Consider the following 12616-nt stretch of genomic DNA (forward strand, 5'->3'; position numbering starts at 1 on the left):
TGCTATTTGTAAACTCAATTATGAGTAGCAAAATCTCTCAGAGATTAGGTCAGAGATGAATCTATGTAACCCTAATTGATCTATGTTGCTGTGAAACTCTATTTATTATGAATGACAATCTAGTATTTATTCAATTCAATTGTTGTTATTGCTTTTTATATCTTGATCACATATAAACCTAGTGAGATTGAATGACTACTGACCATAACTTTCAACTTAGACCGAATTGAATTGTTCTAATAAACAGGGTTAGTCTAGGAATAGATAATCGTTTGTTAGTGATATTAGGTTAACGTGCTTAAACCTTCAAGAATTATTAGATCACCTAAGGAATTAGGGGTTGTAGTTTAAGAAGAGGGTCCTAACTCAAGGGATTGATTAGGGCTAATTTGTTAACTATCGTGAAACTAGAGAATCATTCATAAGAATAGGTGCAGTATACCAATTAGGGGAACAATAAAGGATTCGACAGACCTGATCTCATCTCTCTCCACACTTTCTTAATCAAATCTTTATTTTCTATTACTTGATTTCATAAAATCAAACCAAATCTACTGCCTAGTGGCAAAACAAAATAACTTTTATACATCCTATTTTAATAACGCGATTGAATTATTGAGATTAAAAACAGTCCTCGTGGGATCGATATTTTTACTACTTCGATAGTTATTGGTACACTTGTCAATCATCTATCGCCATCCATATGAATAAGGTAGGAGGTCAACCAAACGACCACAAGGGGTTAGTTCACAATCATAATCAAGTATAAACAAATGAAAGTAAGACAATAATTAAATTCAATGATTAAACGGTCCATAAAATCAATATCCATTAAATATACGAGTATAGTGATTCACAAGCACACTTTCATATAATCACATATTCACCAAGGTTCACCAAATATAAAATTCACCAATGCAATTATTCACCGAGCACATAAGCAAGTATGTCACCTGTCAAGTTATGCAATGCGCATAGACACGACTCTATATGTATGTGGTACCAAACACCGAACACCGTCAAGGTCGTCACCTTAAGATACAACCGTATCATAAACACCATCGTTGAATACAAAGTATTCTAATCACCGTCGTTGGATACTTAGTATCCTAAATCACCGTCCTTAGATATAGATATCCTACTTATGAATGCATGAACATATGACTCAATAATGCATACGTTCAATCAACACCTCACCGACATAAACACCGACAATTTTCACACATGCAACCACCATAAAATCACCATCATTTTTGCATGTAAGAATTCACCATCAATAAATAATCACCATCACTAAAATCATTATTATATACATCATCGACAACAATCACCTTAAGGAAATATCAAGATTTCAAATTCACACTTCACCTCAAAGACGGACATTTATCCACATTATGATATGTATCATATTTAACACCCAAACATCATCAATTCATTCACATTTTATCATATTAACATGGATTTAAAGTCTTTTACAAGTTATCCCACCATAAAGTCTTAATTTAACGAAGTTTGTCTATGTTTGCAAAAACTAACATTTTTCGATTATTCCACCAAAATCAAAGTAGCCAAGTTCAATTGCCTCAACCAAGTGTATACACAAATACCATATGAGTGAAATAGCATATACATATATGTATCATAGGCCAATTCTGATTATTTTAAAAATTTGTCTAAGTTCGTCTCATTTTATTATTTTGCAAGACCAGATCATTTTCACAACAAAACCAAGTTGATCCCTCATATCATAGGTTAATTACTCCTACACATCCAAATTAAACTCATAGTAATTAAGTTTTGGGGTTTGGGACCAAACCATAACCTTTGGTTTCACTCAAAATAGTTATGCTGAATTTTCATAAAAATGTGTTAATACCTACCTATAGTATTTTCATCATATCTCAAAATCTAAAAAAAAAATTTGAAGTCAAACCAAAGCCATTATAAATCTAACTCCCATACCTACAACTTTCATGTGTACACCAAGACCCAGTTCAAAACGGAAAATGGTGAAAAAGTGGAATTTTTTCCAGATTGTCTTACAGAAAATCGATGGCTGATTTTCCAAATTCGGGGCCCGAATTTTGTCGAACCAAAAGCTGGAAAACAACTCAAAATCGGGGGCTGATTTTGGCATTTCGGTGCCCGATTTTGACTTAACATGACAGTTCAAAAATACGTTTTTCATCCAATAATCACTCTTTTATCACTAAACTCACTTACAACACTCCCAAATCAATTCAAAACATTGTTCATGATCATTACACTTGTAATAAACACTTTCACCACTTCAAATTATCAAGTTCACATCGAAAATCATAATCAAACCCATTTTCATTCAAGACTCATTAAATAACAACAACTTAATCACAACACACATTTAACAACAATCAACAACAACAACATCATTCAAAGCATCGTCTTATAATTTCATCAACAATCAACAATCAACAACTTCATTTCTATCCATTTAAGAAAAAAATCATCAAAACAACTTATCAACAACAACAACCATGAGTTTTAAGCACATAACACATCAATTCCATGAAGTTTATCATACCCTTAATTTAACATGAATTAAGAGCACGAATTTCATCATCAAAAATCACAAAATCACAATTAACATAAAAGCATTTAAATCACATAATTGAAAATAGTAGATTATAGCTTAAATGTGAAAAGGAAACCATCCCCCCTTACCTCTAGTTCTTGATTCCTCTAGCTTAAGCTCCACTTTAGCTCCTAGCTCTTCAAACACCAAGCTCTCTCTAGCTTCCTCTTATATCATCTTGATCCATTTTCTCTCTCTACCTCTTATGTTTTTGTGAAATGAGTGAATGAATGTAAAAACCTAATTTTCTCACAAGTGTTGTGTTTATATAGTCACCTCCCAAATGGGCGAGGTCTCTAATTGTCTTAATGGGCTTAACGTTCTTACCGACTAATTCTCCAAAGTTACCACTCACTTAAACCGTCAAAATAACGAATAATTACCGTCTCTAAATAATTACCCCAACTCACTAGTAACTTAGTAAAAATAATTATTCCCACTCAAAACACCAAAAATAACCCTCTTAATAAAATGACTAATTTACTCTTGCTCACCAAATGACCAAATTACCCTTGAGTCTAAAATGACTAAAATACCCTCCTTAGGCCAAAATCCACTAATCCCGAATAAAATACACACAAAGGAAAATAATCAAACACAAGTGCATACAAACACATATAATAAATAATTAAAATAATTCTATCGAAAAACGGGTTGTTACAGTGGTGTCGTCGTAAATCTCCAACTTGGGAGGTTTTGCGAAAAACGCGGGAATAAGATCTGCCGCTATCTTCTTGGTGAAAGGTCCTTTGCGTCATTTCCTATGGTGGTGCTCTGGAGAATAACCCTCCTTCTTTCGACGACTTTGGCACGAGGGAGAATTTTTCTCTTCGTAACGGCCTGAAGGCTTACCGCAACGAGAACAGTGAGGAGACAGACTGCTACTTCCTCTGTCCGAGTCATCGGGAGGCTTCTTGCCGCTTTTTCGACGATTCTCCGGGATGGAGGCGGCGTCTTCCACCGCCACCGGTGTTGTTTGGCATTTGTTCCACTAAGCTTCTTCGATTTGTGTGGCGACTTCCGTCAGAATCTTCTATTGATTTTTTCCACACGTTCGAGTCTGTTGTTTTGTTGTTGGAGACAGTTCACAAGGTTTGTCAAGATTTCGATCATCTCCTACGACGGAGGAACCAAAAGAGACGGTGGATCCATAGCAACATCCTCTGTGTGTGGAAGAGGTGGAGGGAGAAGCATCATGTTCATCGTGGAGGTAGTAGCAACGCCAATCGCAGCGTCGGGGATTGTGTTATTTTCTTGCGCGGTGGAGGAACAACTCATGGTGGATCTCCTACGAATTTCGGCGGCTATCACTTCGGAGAATTGAGCACTAACTGTCAACCGTTGCGGTGGAGGAACGTGTAACTGAAAATGGTTATGGTGGATGAGCGCGTAACAGAAAATAGTAATGGTGGAGGGTCGTTAGACCGTGGCGATTAGCGAACGATCTCCTCCTTCTAGTGCCAAATGATATGTTTGGTGAGGATGGATGAGTGGCAACAGTGGCAGAAAGTGCTCCGGTATGACGATGAAGATTTCTGATATGGCGGCAACGAGTCTTCGCGGTGGAACGAAGGTGCATGCAGGCACATTAGCACTCCAACGCTCAAGTAAGCAATTGAACAGAAAGAGTGTGTAGAAAGTGTTGTGAGAAGTGAATCATACCTCTTAAGGGTAAATCAATGTCACCCTTATATAGGCGCGCGTTGAGAATAACCGTCTTCGGGTTTCACGACATATGATTAGGGACGGTTAGAGGACACGTGTAGCATGATCCTCGCGCGAGGGTGCGCTTCTGTGTGTTGCGCCACATCAAAGCTGGTGTGTTCCCTCAGGCGCGGAGCCTTAAGGCGGTGTAAGTTAGGCCATGTGTCAACGTGTGACTGGTCTTCTAACCGGTCCAGAACACCAAATAAGTAACACGAATTGTTTAGACGAAACAACAATCCATGTTGATATGATACTCTACTTATCACTTTATTACTTACGATTTGGTACACTTGCCTAATCCGACCATCAGTGTTGCACCGTATTTAGCATTCTTAGAGTGATGTATTTCCGCTTATGATCTAAGAAAATTTGATTGAAGAATTGGTTTATGTTACTTGCGCTCCAAGAAACGTGTGGTTCTAGAAGCATTCCTCTGTCGGTTTATATTTGTTGTGTGTTTGAAGTTATTTTCAAAAATAGATTTGGGAAGAATATATTTTTTACTTCTAGAAGATTTTTTTGAAAATATAAAAGATTTGTTTCAAATATATTTTTTGCTTCTAGAAGATTGTTACTGAAAATATATTTATGGATGACAAATATATTTTTGTACATACCGTATGTTTCTAGAAGGAATATTTAATGCAAATATATTTCTATAAGGAATATTTGATGCAAACGAGCATGTGTTTATACTGTCGTAAACCCTCATAGTTTTAGTAAATTCTAATATCTTGAAAAAGAAGAAAGCAAATTCTAATAAAATAGTATTTTCATTCTCTATATTTTACAAAAAATGGTAAAGGTCCACCTACCACTTTTTAGAGATGCATATTATATCCTCTCAAAAAAAAAGAGATGCATATTATACAAACCCTAGAAAAAGTTTAGGCTAAAATGCACTTTTGGTCCCCCAAGTTTTCAAAAGTTGTGATTTTTGCCCCCCTATTTTAAAAATAGCACTTTATGCCCCCCAAGTTTCAGCCCCATTGCAAAATCATGACCCCCCTTAATTTTGACTCGGTCAAAGCTGACATGTCACTTCTTTTTTTTGCCATATAGACATCCTATGTGGATTTTTGAAAAAAAAATATATTAAAACCGTCACACCCTCACGTGACCGTGATTTAATCTATTTTTTCCCTTTTTTTTGGTCTAAATCTATCTTTTCCTTTTGAATTTTTGCAAACAAAATTAATAATTTTTGCAAAAAAAAATTCCTCTATCTTTTCCTTTTGGAATCATATATATTTTGCAATCTAAATTTTTTGAAAGACAACACAAATAAGTGATTTAATCTATAAGTGCTTACAACTATTAAGACGACACAAAATATAGTAATAAAGTTGTTTGCATAGAAATGCTTGCAAAATAAGTGATTGCAGCATAAGTTTTTTACAACCACATTTAGATAGCACAAAATAAATGTTTGCAGCCATTTAACAACCAGATTAAGACAAAATAAAAGAAGTGCTTGCAGCATAAGTATTTTGCAACCAGATTAACACAAAATAAGGAGTCTTAAGCAACATCCTTGCTTTGAAATGAGAGTGGGATTTAGAGTTTGGACTTAACACTAATTCCTAATTGGATTTTGGTTTGTACGGTTTCTAATCTGGAATGAAGGGTCACGTGAGAAATCTCACCTTTTATGGTTTTTATTTTAATTTTAATTGTAATAATAAGTGTTGGTAAAATTTTAATTTTAATAATATCCAGTATGGCCAAAAAAAAATGTGACATGTCAGCTTTGACCGAGTCAAAATCAAGGAGGGTCAAGGTTTTGCAAGGGGGCTGAAACTTGGGGGGCATAAAGTGCTATTTTCAAAATATGGGGGCAAAAATCGCAACTTTTGGAAACTTGGGGGGCCAAAAGTGCATTTTAGCCAAAAGTTTATTAATTTAAAATATTCCTCCTTTTTTTCTTCTTTCAAAATGTAATTTTATTTCAATTTTTATAAAGTCTATATTTAGTATAGTTAGTTTTCTTATTAAAAAAAAAAAGTATAGTTAGTTTTCTTTTTTTGACTAAAACTATAGTTAGTTCTTAACAAACACTTGAAATTTAATTTGCTAGTTTAGCTGTTATATGCTATAAATCTTAAACTATCAATTTTTTTTTTTGAGGGACTTAAACTATCAACTTAGCTTATCCATTATCTACTAAAAATCATACTTCGTTTTTTTTTTTTTTTAAAAAGAAACAATAACCTTTTTCTTCCAAAAAAATTATTAGAGATACATAGTTTAGTTACCACTAGTACTAGTCCTATTAGTATATATAAGTGTAACCTCCCCATAAGTGGGTTAACTTTCTCACATTGTAACATTTCATTTTCGATCAATAGAAAGAATTCACAAGCTTTTCTCTCCTTCATCAATGGATGCCATGTTTCCTAACATGGTATCAGAGCAAACCTGGTATCCGCCTTGAAGGATATTTTTCCGCTGCATTTTCTAGAGAAAATTATATTTTCTCTTTTTCTTTCTCTCTCTCTAGATTTTTCTCTCTCATCATTTTCTCAAGAAAAATCATTTCATTTTCTCTTCTTTCTCTCTTCATTATCCTGGATCGTTCCTTTTCTTTGAATCTCAATTTCATCAACTTTCTCTAATTCAATCTTGTTTTTCATGTCTTCTCGTTCGTGATTCTTGATTCCTCTATTGCTGAATTTCCTTTTCATTTCATTCTGTTTTTTTTTTTTTTGGATTTCAATTTCAGTTACTTCGATCCAATCGTCTTTCGGTTGATTTCCGTTTTCTTCAATTTCCTCTTTGATTTGAGTTTCTTGCTCGATTTCTTGATCGATCGAGTTCTTCAATCTCTGAATAATTTGTTTTCTTGTTACATTAATCTCTGTTCTTGTGATTGCGCTTTCGATTTTCATTCTCTATTCTTGCAGAAGCGTGGTTTGATTCAGCATGTTGTGGTTCACTTTCATGATCGATCTAGCTTTCTTGCTCGAATTCTTAATCGATCGAATTTGTTTTTTGTTTTCTGAATCTTTGAATTGTCACTGATGATGTCTGCTTCTTCTCCCAATTACTCAAGTCTATGACTGGTGTGCACATGAGGTGTTTGTTGAAAGTATTCACCGTAAACAGGTTGGTGTTACGTTTGGCTTGAAGGTTGGGTTGTTTGATTTGAGCGTTTTATGGTGAATTTTCGATTCTTGCTGTTCTGCGGGAAGTTCAGTTTGTTTGATTATGAAGATTTGGAGTCATCAGTTCTTGTTACTCTGCTTCGACCTCGTCATTCTTCGCTTCCGATCGGATTCTTGTTCTCTCTGATTTTGTTGAAAGTGGTGAATGCTTTTGCTCAATGGTATGTTATGCTTCAACTTTGTTCAGTTGTAGTTTTGGTATTATTCGTCTACATCAGAGACAGTTATTCATGTTGATGTTAATGTAGTCTTTTACTTCAATCTTCATAATTGCTTCAATTTGATGAAGTGCTACCTTATGAGCAAATTTTCATGATTAGTCAAGTTTTTAAAATCATATGAAGTATGGTTGGTACTGCTGTTTGCACTTGGTTTGGAATTTCTTGATGATATTATCTTGTAATTACAACCTGCATCTGTTCATGGAAAGGCATTGCAGCCAGGGAATATATTTTGGATTACTTTTTTTTTTTGTCATTTCCGGTTCGTTGCCACATGTTTTTTTAAGCATAGTTACAAGTATAATTGTGTGGGAATTGCTAGTTTATGGATTTGTTCTCTTGAGATTTTTTTTTGGTGATTACAATTGAGTATGAAGCACTTGTGAATGAGTGGCTGAAGAAGGCTTTACATTGTGAGCAGTATAAAAATTGGCTTATTTTGATCAAGTTGTGGATGATCCATTCTCTTAGGATTATTGTTTGGTACTCCTTGTTACTGTTGCTGGCATTACACAATCCTTAATAATTTTGGTTTACCATCAAAGCAATATATTGGAAGTATTGGTTCTGTTTGTGTTTCTCTTGGATATGGTGATTCATCAAGCTGAAAGGGGTGACTCACGTTGGTTATTCCATATTGTTTGATGTTCTGTTTCGAGACTATTTTCTTTGCAGTTTTGGTTTAGCTTCATTATTAGAAGCATTGGTTTTGGCCTATGGTTTGAATGCATCAACATGGATTTGTTTTCTATGGTTTGAAGACACATCACATGGCTATGCATCTCTATTGGTTTGCTTTTGGTTTTTCTTGTCTCGGCTCGGCATAGGAGGGCATCACTTTTATCTTTGGAAGCTTGGTCTTGTTGCTTCATGGTACTTTTGGTGTGAAGTTTGTTCAACATATGACCTCCTTCCATTGTTGACTATGGCTCTTCCTTGCATTTGGTTTTTCTTGTCTCGGCTCGGCATTGGGGGGCATCACTTTTTATCTTTGGAACCTTGGTATTGTATATGACCTCCTTCCATTGTAGACTATGACCCTTCCTTGCACTTCTTTTCTTGTCTTGTGCTTCTATCTTGAGTGATTGAACACTCTTGATGGTTAAGCGTTGTGCCTTAATTGGCTTTGTTGATATTGGCTTCTACCGGATGGTGGTTAAGCGTTGCTTTGATGCTCCTTCCTTAAATTGGTTCAACCTTGAGTTGTGGTTGCTTCTTGTTGGATGAGCACTTGTTTGATATTTTCTTAGCCGATGTATTTCCGGCATCTTTCCTTGTATCTTCTCTTTTCAAGTTGGATGTGTTTTTGAACACCTTCCAACTTGAGGGGGACTATTAGAGATACATAGTTTAGTTACCACTAGTACTAGTCCTATTAGTATATATAGGTGTAACCTCCCCATAAGTGGGTTAACTTTCTTACATTGTAACATTTCATTTTCCATCAATAGAAAGAATTCACAAGCTTTTCTCTCCTTCATCAATGGATGTCATGTTTCCTAACAAAAATAGCTATAAGAACTATACATAAAGACATAATAGCATTCTAGAAAATTGCTATCAGCACTATACATAAATAAATAAATAGTAATAATAAAAAAGAAAGAAGCAAGCACTAAATTAAAGGGAGATTGATACTTTGTTCAAAAAAAAAAGGGAGATAGATACGATTAAGAGATAGGTTCATATTAACCCCTTTCAAAAAAAAAAAAAATAGATTCAAATTAAAAGAAAGAAGCAAGCACTAAATTAAAGGGAGATTGATACTTTGTTCAAAAAAAAAGGGAGATAGATACGATTAAGAGATAGGTTCATATTAACCCGTTTCAAAAAAAAAAAAAAAATAGATTCAAATTTTTTATGGTAGTGGTAGTGGCCGGGTTTATGGTAGTGGTAGTGGCCGGGGTTTGAACCCCGAACCTTACATATATATGCAATATGCATTGTCCAAACCAACTGAGCTAAGTCACGAAGACAAATTCAAATTAACGCAATATAAATATTTATCAGCAAATAATAAATATAGAAATACATTCAAATGCTCGGTTTGTTACGCTAGTTTGTTACCTCACTTGTATATTTATACCACAACTTTGTGAAAATCACAATACAATTTTTTTCCTCGTAAAGTTTTTGACAGTATGGGAAATCGGTGCTCTAACCCTAAAGCATATACAACCGATGAAGAATACAGAAACAACATGAAGATTGATTTTGCTTCAAGACTTAAAGAGCTTCACAAGAAGTATGAAGTTAAAGGTGTTTCAAAAACAAAAGAGACTAAGAATGATGATGCGCAAGTCTTTAAAGCTGGAGATGGTGGAAGTCATCATGTCGGAGGAGGGCATGGAGGCAGTGGAGGAGGTTGTGGTGGTGGCGGTGGATTTGGTGGAGAGTCCTAGGATTATAGTTACTAGGTAATATACAACCTTAGATAGTTAGTTATGGTTTTTAAGAACTTGTTTACTTTTATTTTAAGTTTTAAATAAAAGTCGCAAATTACTCTAGAGTTTTGTGTGTTTGTTCATTATTGTTGCCATAGGTGTCTCTCTTGTTTCACTTGTTTTGAGGGGTGCACTTTTAAAATAAAAAAAAAAAATCTTTTCAAAATATATTATTATTATAAGAAAAAATACTTTTAAAGTTATAATTGAAATAAAAAAAATAAAAATAAAAAAAACCCTCGAAATCCTTTAAAAATCCGATATTAGGTTAAATAGACTTGTTTTGAGGGGTGCACTTTTAAAATAAAAAAAAAAAATCTTTTCAAAATATATTATTATTATAAGAAAAAATACTTTTAAAGTTATAATTGAAATAAAAAAAATAAAAATAAAAAAAACCCTCGAAATCCTTTAAAAATCCGATATTAGGTTAAATAGAAAAGTAGAACTTCTTCTCTTCTCTCAAACCCTAACCCTTTTATCGAAAATGTTAAGCAGCCTCTCCAACAAAGCACGCTTGGCTTTGGGTCTCGGCGCTGCCTCAACCGCCGTGTACTCCTCAGTCTACACCGTGAAGAGTGGCCAACGCGCCGTCCTCGTCGACCGATTCCACGGCACTCTTTCAGAATCAGTCGGCGAAGGAACTCATTTCCTGATCCCATGGCTTCAAAAGCCCTACATAATGGACGTCCGCGCTCGTCCTCATACATTCAAATCCATCTCCGCTACCACAGATCACGAGCCTGTGAATCTCACTCTTCGTGTTATCTCTCGTCCTGATGCTCAACGTCTTCCATCTGTTGTTCAGGCTCTTGGTGTTGAGTATGATAAGGTTCTTCCTACTATCGCTAATGAGGTTCTCGAGTCTGTTGTTGACGGAAGGAGTGCCTTCCTCTTTTTTTTTGAATCATAAATTCTTATCTGATCGTGTTAAGGATACTTTTGTTCAACGTGCTAAGGATTTCAATATTATTATTGATGAGATTGACATTACTCATTTCTCTTGTACCGACAAGCCCTGGTAATTATTTATTTATTTTGTCTATTACCATTGTACAGTAGTAGTCGAGAGCTGAATTTATTGACCGCATCTATTTTAGACCTAGTCTGAGAAGAACCCTAATTAACATTTTACAATTAAGAATAGTTTTTGTTCTCTTTCTTTGGGACATATTTATCGTTTATATGATTATTTTGATGATGCTGCTCTACATTTCAAAGATTGAATTTCTGGTCCATACATTTACGGATCCATAGGGATTCAACTTTACGGACTAATCTGAAATCTCTCTAACTAAAGATAACATTTGGACTAAAATTAGCAGCAATTTATCATAACATTTTTTTAAATTTCAATGACCATTTTGTTTGTCAATTCTCTATATGGTCCAATATCAGGGTTTTTGAGCAGAAGCTGGTGGCACCAATTGAGGAGCGACACGATTTTTTGGTAACTTTGAAAAAGGGATGCATAAGGGGAAAATGTACTTATCCCGAGGTGTTTGGTGAAATGCCAGACCGTCCTACTGGCCATCTCGGTCCACCTCCTGTGAGTCGTAGTATGCTCGCGGGACTGGGGGGACCTCTCTTTCGCAACAAGTTGCGCTGATGGAACGTGATCCGACAGTGGTAAATTTTGGGTTGAATCTCACACTTAACGATTATGTTTATGAACTCTTACCACATATTCCAAAGCTTACCTTTGGTATGTTGGCTGAACCTTACTAACTCTTAACAATTATGTCTATGAACCTTACAACAAAACTATAAAGCTTTGCCTTTGACGCTAGTCTTTTTTTTCTAACTTTTGTTTGTTTGTTTATAATAATTACTCTTTTTTATTTGATACCTCTTGAACTCATCATTTCCCACAATTTTACCTCACATATTATATTCTATTCATATTTAATTTTATTACAACTTAAATAATCAATTTAATTATTTTAAATTAATATTAATATGAAAAAAAAAAACTAATTTGAACTTTGTTGTAATTAATAATTAAAAACGATAAAATTAAATAGAATTACATAAATTTCGTTATGCTCATGTCAAAAGCGTTCTTAAATATGCTCCATTAAATCTGCTTGAAGTTGTCCATGACCAAAAAGTTCATGCTCCTTAACATTAATTGACAGTTAGCCCATCTATTTCTTGTATTCCAAGGTATCAAAGATTTTGAACTAATAGCTAGCTAAACTAACTTTGTATATGTTTCCAATCATAAATTGGCCCAACTTTTCGTATAGGCTATCTCAATGGCTCTCACAGCAACACAAAGCTCAACAAAGAATGTTGTGCAGGTTCAAAAAATTTCAGCAAAGAAAACCACAAATTAACATTACAATTTCTAAAGATACCTCCACCAACAGATGAAGTTGAAGTTGAAGCTCCGTTTGTTTTGCACTTCACCCAATTGGAGATGAGGGGAATGCCATAGGACCTCTTTCACTACAGAGGCCCTAGGGA

General features: G+C 34.7%; 1 pseudogene across 1 annotated transcript; it reads left to right on the top strand.

Moving 5' to 3' along the window:
• Positions 1-10576: 10576 nt before the first annotated feature.
• LOC146922746 (prohibitin-4, mitochondrial pseudogene) lies at positions 10577-11951 on the top strand (annotated as a pseudogene). The gene is made up of 2 exons (XR_015012571.1): positions 10577-11168; positions 11546-11951. The product of XR_015012571.1 is annotated as a prohibitin-4, mitochondrial pseudogene (transcript).
• Positions 11952-12616: the final 665 nt, after the last annotated feature.

Source organism: Medicago sativa, chromosome 5 (genome assembly GCF_051527215.1).
Source record: "Medicago sativa cultivar Bolivia chromosome 5, Bolivia_mono, whole genome shotgun sequence".
Classification (NCBI taxonomy): Eukaryota; Viridiplantae; Streptophyta; class Magnoliopsida; order Fabales; family Fabaceae; genus Medicago; species Medicago sativa.